This window comes from Tachypleus tridentatus, chromosome 3 (genome assembly GCF_004210375.1).
Source record: "Tachypleus tridentatus isolate NWPU-2018 chromosome 3, ASM421037v1, whole genome shotgun sequence".
Taxonomy (NCBI): domain Eukaryota; kingdom Metazoa; phylum Arthropoda; class Merostomata; order Xiphosura; family Limulidae; genus Tachypleus; species Tachypleus tridentatus.
Window position 1 is genome coordinate 79,585,808 of NC_134827.1, and position 13,060 is coordinate 79,598,867.

Consider the following 13,060-nt stretch of genomic DNA (forward strand, 5'->3'; position numbering starts at 1 on the left):
AACGGTTTCCAAACAATATCAATAGTCAAACTGATTTACAGAATCGTTTTTCACACCATAAACAAACTGATTTACAAAATGATTTTTCACGCCCTAAACAGTTGAACTGAATCAAAGAAGATTTTTTAAACATTTTAATAGTTAAACTGGTTCACAGAACATTGAATCAGTCAAGTTAATCAACAGAACGTTTGTTTGTATATCACAAACAGCCGACAATGATTTATGACACGTCAAGGTTGTATTTGATTTTAGTAAAAAAGGCTTCATCTCCATAAACGTACTCATAATGTAAAGTTTTGTTTTTATTGTATCTTCTTTCTAAACAAGTAATACTAACAACAGAATGGGTTTGTTACCTCTTACCTTATCAAGTATCTCTCTTTGTAAATATTACACAAATCGGCAATCTTTAAACAAAGAAGGCTATAGAACCGGTTGTTTTGGCCTGCGGCATATTCTCAAACCCAGTCACGTGCTACTTGCAGGGATCTTACTGCTAATACTTGTTTCGAATCCTGCACGTTGTGAGTAACGCATGTGTTCGTGCCCTCCTGACAGGTACTGAATATAGCGGGAATTAAAATATATAGGTCAGTGGGCTTTCTTGTACTTTCAGTGAGCTAGGCCTGTTTTTGGTATTTGGAAATATTTCATAAATATAACAAAAATAACTATCGTTCCAGGTCTTCTCTCGTAGCAATAACTTTCAAACTCATGACACACCTTACCGATTCGCAGCTAGATTAAAATAGTTCCGTTAGTCATTTGTAACAAAACAGTCCCACTCCTTGCTGAAAATTAAAATAATTCAACTATTCATTTAAAAAATAACAAACTAATCCATTAATCGTTGGGTTTTTTACTGTATGTTTGTTATTTAGTGCAACGCTCCACAATAGGCTGTCTTGTCTTGTTCCCACCACAAATACTGAAACACTATTTTTAGTGTACTAAATCTTCAGAATTACTACTGATCCTCTGGGTTAATCGTTATATATTAAAACCATTATTTTAGTCATTCGAATAGTAACAATGTTAATCCGGTGGTTTATCAGTTAATAACGATAAAACCAGGTTCTGATATTCCTGATAAGCACAGACAACCCATTGTGTAGGTTTGTCCCTAACAACACACAAACAAATAACTCGCCGCTGAAGAATAAAATCATTCTGTTATGCATTTTCAGTACGTGTTTGTTTGTTTTGTTTTTAATTTCGTGCAAAGCTACACGTGGGCCATCTGCGCTAGCCGTCTCAAATTTAGCAGTGTAAGACTAGAGGAAAAGCAGCTAGTCATCACCACCCACCGCCAACTCTTGGGCTACGTTTTTACCAACGATGAGTGAGAATGACCGTAACTTTATAACGCCCCCACGGCTGAAAAAGGCAAGCATGTTTGGTGTGACGAGTATTCGAACCCGCAACCCTCAGAGTACGAGTCAAGCACTCTAACCACCTGGCCAAGTACGTATTCGACACATTTAAAAACTGACGTTACAAACATTATGAGAAGCAATAGATATTAATAACTTGTTGTTGTTTTTTTCTTTATTGCTTGCCATGTTAAAATAAAATATCTTTAAACAGAACATTCTAAATAAAAACAATGTTGGTTACTTCAAAGATTTTTAAACCATCATGATGACGAGAAACCAACTTGAAGTAAACATGTATCTCAAGACGGCTGGTATGGGTATTAAAACTTTATTAAAATAAAGCATAGAACAACGTCTTAAGATACATTTCTTAAACCATGTCAGCACAATACCTTCTTCAGAACATTCTAAATAGAAACAATGTTGGTTACTTCAAGGGTTCCCAAATATTCTCAGTACAATACCTTCTTCAAAACATTCTATTTTGGGGCAATGTTGGTTACTTCAAGGGTTTCCAAACTTTTTCAGCACAATACCTTATTCAGAACATTATAAACAGGGAAAAATGTTGGTTACTTTAAGGGTTCCCAAACTTTCTAACCATTAGAACCTCCCCAAAACATTTTATATATAACTTAACAATATTTTTCATTTGCTACGGCCCCCTGACACTTGGAAATCCCTGAGTTAGCGTTTAACTGACTCGTTCCAGAATGGGTAATTCAGGATGTATTTTTCTCGATTTATCTTTGAAACGTGTATGTGTATTTCCGCCATTGGTTAATAAAACCTAACTTATTTCACACCAATAAAAATCATTTGATTGGTTCTTGGTACATAATGATTCGGTGAGATACTTCGAGCTTACTGTTTCGTTAAAATTCTCCCTTAAAAACATAAAATTTGCCCCCCAGTGGCTCAGCGATATGTTTGCGGACTTGCACCGCTAAAAACCGGTATCTGGCCTTGCGTTTACCCCTTGTCGCAATAGGTGCTGCTTAGATTGAAGTCTAAATGCCATCTCTCTTTAAGTACTTATAATTAAATTTAGAACATTGTTACTTAAGTGCAACTAAAAAATGTTTTCGTCCTTTAGAGAGATATTTCCATCTACACAAATTCCCCCCAGTGGAACAGCCCTATGTCTACAGACTCACACCGCTAGAAACCTGGTTTCGATAACCATGGTGGATAGGGTACGGATAGTCCATTGTGTAGCTTCGTGCTTAGTTCTAAACACACAATCTAAATAATTAGAGCCTGCATTATGATTTATCTAATTTAATACAAAAAATTAAGTATTGTCACACATTTGCCGCTATCATCTGTAACTGACAAAAATTTAGGACTTTGGATACTATAAACCTTTTCAAGGATACTGAGCTCTGTATTTGACCAATATGCGTCATCAAGGATACCGAATTTTGACTTGGATTTAAAAAAAAAAAAAAAAACCATATTTGCAACTATGTAATCTTTTAAGGTTACGAAACTTTGGATCTGAGCGATCATTGTTGATTCCATAAAACTGTTCAGAAATTAAATAATATGATCAGATATTTCTAATTGCTAAATATTAATAAAGTTCTGCTTCCAGTGTTGTTTTTATACTCACGAAACAATTTATGCGCTATTTTAATGTGGTTTTTGGAACCTCTGGTCTATCATTGATGAGTTCTGTGTCATATCACTAGCAGGGCCGTCGAGAGCCATTAGGGGCCCCAGGGCAGCAAGCATTAAGGACCCTCCCATACACACACCAAGTGGCAAGGCAATATATGTAGGCTCTTCTCCCGGGCCCCTAGCACCCGGACCCTGGGACACTGGCACCCCTGACCTCCTTCTCGTCAGGCCTGATCGCTAGGAAACTTCTGTGTTGTTTTTCAATAAACTATTTGTATTAAATCACCAAGTTTTGTGTTATTTCACTAAAATGATTCTCATTATATCATCAAGAATGTTGTGTGTTATGTCATTAGACTCGTAATCCGATGGTCGCGGGTTTGAATCCCAGTCGCACCAAACATGCTCGCCGTTTTAGCCGTGGGGGCGTTATAATGTTACTATCAATCCCACTATTCGTTGGTAAAAGAGTAGCCTAAGAGTTGGCGGTGGGTGGTGATGACTAGCTGCCTTCCCTCTTGTCTTACACTACTAAATTAGGGACGGCTAGTGCAGATAGCCCTCGAGTAGCTTTGCGCGATATTCAAAAACAAACAAACACTAAACTGGACTAACTGTTGCCTGTTTTCTTGAGACATTTTTCGACTAATTTTAAGCTCGAGGACTTGAACAAATTCTTAACTCTAAAATTTTTGAATGGTGGGTTTTATAATCTATTTATGCATTAAGATGGACTTTGATCCACAGCTTTGTTAGTTATGGGATTCTTAGTAACATAAGATTCATACAAAAAACGTAACAAACTTTAAATGATTTCACACGATTTTCTAACTTCTTTTCGCTAACTGTTCTGAAAATATAAAATTATTCAGCATGAATATCTGATATCCTATCGGTAGTGACTTGAGAGTTTAAAATCTGGGTATGTCGAAGAGAAACGTAAACTGTTGAAATTTTGTGTGACTGCTATGAAAAAAAAATAAATTGGAAAAACAACAACAGCCTAAAGCGTTACAATAACTCACAGAATATGTAAGTAATTGAGTACTAATTTGGCATCACTTAAACCCCTATTGCCTTTTAGACTTGCATTCGATTTTGTATTTATGACAAAACCCTTTACCACCGTCGTCGTCATAGTACAACCAACTATAAGGGACTGACTGTAATTCTTATAACGAATCCCCAGCTGAAAGTGAGGGAAATATTTTATGGTATAGAATGGATTCGAACCAGTCTCACCAGCTACGAAATCTACAGCTGTACCATGAGAAGGAATATTGGGAATATTTGAGGTTCCAAATTAAAAAAAAAAAAAAGTTATAATGGCAATACATAAGAATGTTTTTGAGAGCCTACTTCAAATTATTAATGGAAGAATCGAGCGTGGCCTAGGTAATAACATGTCCAAAATATGAATCCAGTGGCTCTTGGCTGGAACGGTTATTAAATTCCCCAGTTCAGTCAGAAAAAAAGCATTTCAAGACTTGGCTGCGAGTGATGTTAACTAAGTTCCTTGTCTGTATTCTAGGGATAGATAAGAGCAAAAACCCCTAAAGTAAACAATCTTGTTGAAAAATATGTATTTTTATATAAAGTCTTTTATATTGTAAAGGTAGGGCAAAAAGACGTCGACTTTTGCAATGACATTGTACTATAAACTGTGTCGATTTTAATATTAAATTCTTTCCTCAATCTTTGCATCCTATGTTCTGGTGTTTTTTAGATGCTGTCATAATGTAATATTTATTGCTATTTCAGGCAGAAATAGTTGATTTATTTTTTTTAATACATTCATAGGTAGGTTACGTCATTTCGTGCACTCATTTTTAAGGGCAGTCAACCTGAAGCAAACATTCATCTGTCGTTTGTCTTCCTACTGAATGAAGTGTTTGTTTCATGACCTACAAAATAATTCATTCTTTACCTCGCTCAGTACACTGGCGACATGACAGAAAACCTGTGTGAAAAAATCACAATTTCTTTATTATACCACACTGAAATCTGAATATGTTTGTAGGTTAAGACTAGTGGTTTATAATTATTAGCATAACATGGCTCAGATACATTTCTTTACTAAATATAATGTTTTAATTCGGATTTCTGCTTTAATTTAAAATAAGTATCAACACAGACACAGTGGCACAGAAGTATGTCTGCAAAGCGTAAATAGCCCATTGTGCAGCTTTATGGTTAATTTCAAACAAAATTAAATTTAATAATTTATATTAACAACTGAAATTGTATTTCAGCACAATAAAAATAAAATATAGGGTTGATGTATACCACCCCTAACAATATGGAATTACAGTTGCGTATCCCCCCTAACAATATGGAATTACAGTTGATGTATACCACTCCTAACAATATGAAATTACAGTTGTTGTATACCTCCAATAATATGGAATTACAGTTGATGTATACCACTCCTAACAATATGAAATTACAGTTGTTGTATGCCTCCAATAATATGGAATTACAGTTGATGTATACCACCCCTAACAATATGGAATTACAGTTGTGTATCGCCCCTAACAATAAAAAATTACTGTTGTTGTATACCACCCTAACAATATGGAATTACAGTTGGTTTACACCACTCCTAACAATATGGAATTACAGTTGATGTATACTACCCCTAACAATATGGAGTTACAGTTGTTGTATATCGTCCCTAACAATATTGAAGGAAACTTAGTACATATCACTCCTAAAAATACTAAATGACAGTTGCTACATATTACACCTGACAATATTGAATGAGAGTTGCTATATAGTACACCTAACAATATTAAATGAGAGTTGCTACATATCACTCCTAAGAATGTCAAATGAGAGTTGCTACATATTACACCTAACAATATTGAATGAGAGTTGCTACATAGTACACACAACACTGTTAAATGAGAGTTGCTACATGTTACTCAAAACAATGTTAAATGAGAGTTGCTACATATCACTCCTAAGAATATCAAATAAGAGTTGCTATATATTACACGTAACAATATTCAATGAGAGTTCCTAAGAATATTAAATGACAGTTGCTAAGTATTACACGAAACAATGTTGAATGAGAGTTGCTACATATTACACGTAACAATGCTGAATGAGGATTTCTACATATGACTGTTAAGAATATTAAATGAGAGATGCTACATATCAATCCTAAGAATACTAAATGACAGTTGCTACATATCATACCTAACAATATTAAATGAGAGTTGTTACATATCACATGTAACTAGTAGTTTCTAGTGATTTTGCAGTCTTTCGTTGTTCATTTGTTGATGTTTAAATTATCTCTCTAACTAGAAACTACGAACGAATTTAATGGTTTTATAATTCTTGCTAAGTAAATAGAGTGGCTTAATGTTCCCTCTATGCTCTTAGTATAGAATTGCTGCAGCCTGTTATATATTTATTATTGGACTTGCCATGTTTTCAATTAAATGTGTGTTTGTTGTTGGTTTGATTACAGCTTCATCTGTGTATAATAATACAGTGCATCTCTTGAATGCTCACAAGTTTGATCTCCTTATTTCGCGCTACGAAGACAATGGAAAGTTATTTTTTCAAACTATGAACAAGAAAGGTAATTCCAGCCGTGCAACAGGTCGAAACAAGCCTCGGATCCACCATGCACAACCAATCAGTTCAGAGAACTATTCTGATCCCACACAGAAGAGCTGTCATTCCAGGTACCACTGCAATTCGAATCATTATCACTTACAGAGTGTGGAAGAAGGCGATGAAAAACTCGAGGAAACCGGCAAATGTGATTCTAGTTACTCAACAGGAAACACTAATGGATTTTGTTACAGTCAACAAATTCATAGTCCCGCTTTTCGGAATTTTGCTAACGATTTCCTCCACATTACCCACATTGGAAAATTAACTAGTGTTCATTGTCAGTTAACTAACCCTTCTCACGCTCGCAACATAAAAGAACCGAAATATCTTTCAAGGCCTCGTGGGAGAGTCAAAAGTACTGATATCTGTAAGAAACAAAAGAGCTACGTTCCCTGTCTAACCCGATCTGCCATCTTAAAACAGTATGAACTAGGGGTTTGGATAAATCTAGTTCCTATACTTTCAAGCACCACCCGATAAACACTTCATTTTCTACTAGCCTTGGGGAAAGTTCCTCTGTGAATGAAGTAAAACATTTTCAAACTCGTGAACTCGGATCTAGTGACAGCCTAAAAAACTGTATCTTTACTATCAGTAGTCAAAAGATGGTTACTAACTCTTCTGTTTGTTCGAAGGACGAAAGTTATATTGTTGAAAGAGAGGAAACTGAGTTGAAAGTCCCTTATCGCAACGTCGAAATGATGGAAAGGTAAGTAATGAGTTTATAACATATCGTATTGGCCCAATTATAGTGCGGTCTCGCATATAAGGCGATCCATTTTTAAAAACCATGGGAAAGAAAAATTGAGTATCATAAAGTCCTTTTATTGGTCCGCAAAATCAGAACTATAACTGAGCAGCGTGCAGATAGGTCAGTTATAAGAATTAGCGATAGTTTTGTGGGCATATCTGGCGCCATGTGTAGAAAGATGATATCTGGATATTCAGGAATTCGACAGGCTAAAACCTGTGGTCGGCCGCAATTATAAGGCAACTATGAATTTTACAGTTTAATTATTAATAAAAAGCATCGTCTTATAATCGGGTTAATAGGTAACTCTCTCACGTCTATAATTTTCTTTTTTTGTAAAGATTTACTCTTTCCTGCAAGATTATTCTTACCATTTATCTAATTCACTAAAGCCATCTCTTTATTATTAACTAAAGTTATCACTTCCAAATACGTGAAATCGTAAATAGCTTTGAATAAACCTTTTTATTCAACACCTTTTCTTACAACATAATATCAGATTGATGATTGTTTATCGCTTAAAAATCTCCTCATAAAGAAGAGCTTTGTGTCATTGTTGAACTTTTAAGTTTATTTATCAAGTAAAACTCGAAAAAGTTGAACTGTAGAAGAACTCTATTCATTATATATATATATATACATATATATGATGTGATATGTCAACTCATAAATGGCATTTTTAAGTTAATACAGACGGGATACCAGTAGAAGTCATTCCGAAAAAGTCATTTGGTTTGCAAAATAAAACTAAAAATACAATTCTACGATAGGGGCGCTTCTAGCTCCAAGAAAGTGCGAGACGCATGGGGTGTAGACCTCCATCAGTGCATTTAAAATAACTAAAACTTGAAATCAACGGTTTGAGCAATGATCTTTCATCGAGCTTTCAGTGAAAACAAAACGGTTTGTGGAAGAGGTAATGTATAATTAACACTTCCTGTTTCCATTTTTACTTTAGTTGATCTATACATACCCAAAACAACCTTTGTTTCATTCAAACTACGCCTTCGTTTTTCATTCACTGGCTTTACCACTTAAGATTGTTTATGTCAGTACATTTTAAACCAAATTTGGAGCCTTTGTATTTGTGTGCTTACATTTGCTTAATCACTTCTAAGGGACTTGAAATAACCAGGTGATTAGGCTGCTCGAGTGTATTATATTTTTAGCTTGAAATTATGTTCGCTTCGCGTTCGTTTTCTTAGCCGTCATTTTAACTGCTCCCAGCATGGCCAGGTGGTTAGAGCGCTCGACTCGCAATCTGAGGATCGCAGGTTCGAATCCCCGTCACAAAAAATATGCTCGCCCTTACAGCCGTTATAACGTGACGGTATATCCCATTATTAATTGACAAAAGAGTAACCCAAGAATTGGAAGTAGATGATGATGACTAATTGCCTTCCCACTAGTCTTAAATTGCTAAATTAGGGAAGGCTAGCACAAATAACCCTCGTGCAGCTTTGCGCGAAATTCCAAACCAATCAAAAACAAACAAATATTTTAACTGGATGTTTTATCCTGTCACTTCCAAAAGCCATGGCCCGGCATGGCCGAGCGCGTAAGGCGTGCGACTCGTAATCCGAGGGTCGCAGGTTCGCGCCCGCGTCGCGCTAAACATGCTCGCCCTCCCAGCCGTGGGGGTGTATAATGTGACTGTCAATCCCACTATTCGTTGGTAAAAGAGTAGTCCAAGAGTTGGCGGTGGGTGGTGATGACTAGCTGCCTTCCCTCTAGTCTTACACTGCTAAATTAGGGACGGCTAGCACAGATAGCCCTCGAGTAGCTTTGTGCGAAATTCCAAAACAAACAATCCAAAAGCCATTTTGTTCTTTCTGCAAACTCCCTACGGAACTTTTAAATCCATGGAAATTTAATAAACAACTTTTTAATTAAAAATCAAGTGTGAACTGCGAACATTTTATCAACAATATATAAATCAAAATTATATTCAAGTAAAACTATTTTAATTTAAACTTAGTCTCTAAAGAAACTATAAATAAGTATATAGAAAATAAATTATTCTTCCCTTTGTTTATCTACAATAGAATCAGTGTGAAAACGACAATAAGAAGTTATTTATGTAGTCTCATTACGTTAAATATATGGCTTAAAAACAGCTGGCGGGCACAGCACATAAGCACATTTTACAGTTTTGCGTTTACTTACAAACTAACAAAAGACAACGACCGCATACTAGTTTTTGAGAAACAAACAAAAAACTTCTGTTTATAGGATGTTTATTGCACATTGTTCGATAACTTGTAAGTGTTTTTGTACGTTTATTTTTAAATTCTTCGTTATTATTCATTATTAACTTTTAAGTGTTAGCGTTTGAGTTTTCCGTGTTTTGTTGTCTTTTGCAGTGAGTCAGAAAGCAACCGACTACTTTGCCATCTATCGAAAAGAAGATAAGACGAAGACAATGCACCTCTGAATTTTTTTCTTTGATATTCTTTGTGAGTTTCGTGGTCCTTTCTTCATTAGTGCCCTGGCTTTCAATCCCTTCCTATGTGGTGGCGAGTGAAGATAAATTCTTATTCAAACTTATTATGTTCGGATGTACACTCACCTCGTTTGCATTTCTTTTTATTGGCTGCATTTTAGGTAATATGTACTGGTACACTGACGAGAAAACCGGTAGGTGGCGCGTTATGCTGCATTGTGGAAAAGGCCCAAAACCATACTACTGGGGGTGGACATATTCTTCGGAAAGAAGACAGTCAAAAACAGATCAATCTCAGCGAATAGAAACTGTATGACCCACTAATCTGTTCACCGTAGATCAAACATCGAGCAAAACTGTTATTAAAACTAATACATTTATTCTTTCGACGGGAATGGAAACTTAATGAAGAATAACAGGATGACCGCAACAACGACGAACATTTGAGACGGATTTTAATTACTTTTATAGAATGTTTAAAACTTTATAATATGTCTGCACCTAATAATTTACCACATTTATTACTAGACATACACGTGTCATCATATGTTCGTTGTTGCTACCGTTGTACCCAGCATGGCCAGGTTGTTAGGACACTCAACCCAAAGAGCTGGTAGTAGGTTTGGTTTGTTTTGAATTTCGCGTAAAGCTACACTAGGGCTATCTGCGTTAGCCGTCTCTAATTTAGTAGTGTAAGACTAGAGGGAAGGCAGCTAGTCATCACCACCCCTGTCAGCTCTTGGACTACTCTTTTACCAAAAAATAGTGGGCTTGACCGTCACATTATAACGCCCTCATGGCTGAAAGAACGAGCTTGTCTCAAATTTTAAATTGGTTTACAGCTCAAGCTCTGATATTTCGATAATACAAACTCCTGGAGGTGATGTAATAGTGTGGGAAAATCTCTCGTGGATCATTCGGGCTTTAAAAAAAAAAGAGGAGAATAAATACAGAGCGTACGTTGTTGTTCCCTATGTCCATTACACGATGTTGAATTTCCATCCTGATAGATGACGTTCCTTCCAAACAGGCATAGTACTAAATTCAATTTTTCTTGACCAGCACAAATACTGGATCCTAATCCAATTGAGCAACTCTAATATTAAATAGAATGCCGTATTCGTCACCTTAAGCTCCTGTTGACCTTAGAGTTAGTTATAAACCAAATTTTATGATGAATTGTATTTAACTATAATCAAATTACCTTCTACTGTCTTTTAAAGCGTATACCTTAGGTAATCTAGACTATCATCAAGGCAGAAGTTGGTCCAACCTAATACTTGACGGAGTTCTAATAATGTGGTCATCTTACATATGCAGTTGAAACTGCTGTGATATTTTGACCCGTTCGCTTTAAAATTATTGATTCAAATATTACTACTTCTCGACATCTATAAGGCTCAAACACCAATTATTCCCACCTTATTTGGACCCTTTCGAATCTGAATATATCCTAAAATTTTACGCTTTAATTGGTGTAGGTTTAATTGGTGGTTGATATATCCATCCACCGCCAACTCCTGATCCACTCTTTTGCCAACGAATAGTGGGATTGAGTGTGACATTATAATGCCCCAACGGCTGAAAGGACGAGCATGTTTGGTGTGACGGAGATTCGAACTCGCGACCCTCAGGTTACGAGTGTGAAAGAGTAAAGGAACCAAGAAAAGAAGTCACAAGTTAATTTGTCACAACTACATGATCGTAGTTTATTGGCATGGCCGATTAGGGAGATCGACTCAATTTGTGGGCCGCGGGATCGAATACCATCACCTAACATGCTTACCTTTTCAGCTATGGGGTCGTAATAACGGGACGGTGAATTTCACTTTTCGTTGGTAAAAACAACTCAAGGATTGACGGCGGATAGTGTTGAGTAGTTGCCTTTCCTCTAGAGTATCACTTTAACATTAGAGACATTAGAGAAGATAACCCTCGCGAAGCTTTGCGCCAAATTCAACAATCACACTTTTTATTTTAACAACAATGTGGAAAATATTAACGAATAGGGATGTGACTTTATGATAGCATATATGATAAAGAAATGGAGTAATTACAATAATATAGAAATTAAAAGAATATAAACTGCGCAGGTAGGTAATATATAGGTGTTTATGTGAAAACAATTAGAATTGTTGGTATAAGATTGCTGGAATATGGACAATATGGTAAACAAAAACGGACATTATTATAACGTGGAAAATTTGAGTGAAGAAACAACTACAATATATGTTTAATTTTAATATATATATATAGCTTTGTTTTACTAAATCCATTATACACTATCTACTGTGTCCACATCCGGTAATCGACCCCCCCCCGTATTTTAGGGTCATAACTCCGCAGACTTATCGCTGTCCTACTTGGCAACTTTTTGATATGCAAACATGATTAACATATGGAAGCAAGGATATCTTTTTTATTTAGTGAGGAACGAGAAAATATCGTATCATTCAAGTTTATTAAAGCTTACTGAAATTCATCCGTCAAAAACGTACACCAATCTAATATGCTTCTTATATTTACTATATATCTCAGGACGAAGATAGCCCTCGAGTAACTTTGCGTGAAATTCAAAACTAACAATTTCCTCTTAAAAAAAATATTAACACTTGTTTACAAAAACTTGGAAGCATGGCTATATTATCCACTAGAAAGAAACCCTAAAACATTCAATTGTGTTCATATTATTGCAAGAATGTCGTTATTTTACATGTTCACAAAAAATGTTTTAATCGGGTGATATATTTAATTGAATAAAAATTAATATTAACTTTCACAAATGATCAGTTTTATACTTGAATTATCATCAGTTTATTTTCAGTAATTTTAAACGTTTTTATCAAAAACCTTTTTACCCTTTTTGTTGAATCATTTGTTTGCTTGTTTGTTTTGAATTTCGCGCACACCTACACAAGGGTTATCTGCGCTAGCCGCCCCCAATTTAGTAGTGCAAGACTAAAGGAAAAGCAGGTAGTCATCACCACCCACCGCCAACCCTTGGGCCACTCTTTTACCAGCAAATAGTGGAATTGATCGTCACATTATAACCACCACCCGGTTGAAAGGACGAGAATGTTTGGTGCGACGGAGATTCGAACCCGTGACCCTCAGATTACGAGTCGAACGCCTTAACCCACCTGGCCGTGCTGGGCCAACATTTAATTAATTATTCTATCCGAGAACACCCTGGCTTAGAACAATGACCAGAACGTGAAGTTTCATCACGTTTAT

At 35.9% G+C, this 13,060-nt stretch overlaps 1 long non-coding RNA gene across 1 annotated transcript; it reads left to right on the forward strand.

Moving 5' to 3' along the window:
- The first annotated feature begins 520 nt into the window (after window positions 1-520).
- On the forward strand, window positions 521-9,927 carry LOC143247298 (uncharacterized). The gene is made up of 3 exons (XR_013026466.1): window positions 521-593; window positions 6,481-7,341; window positions 9,747-9,927. It is a non-coding gene; the product is annotated as an uncharacterized LOC143247298 (long non-coding RNA).
- The last annotated feature ends 3,133 nt before the right edge of the window (window positions 9,928-13,060 follow it).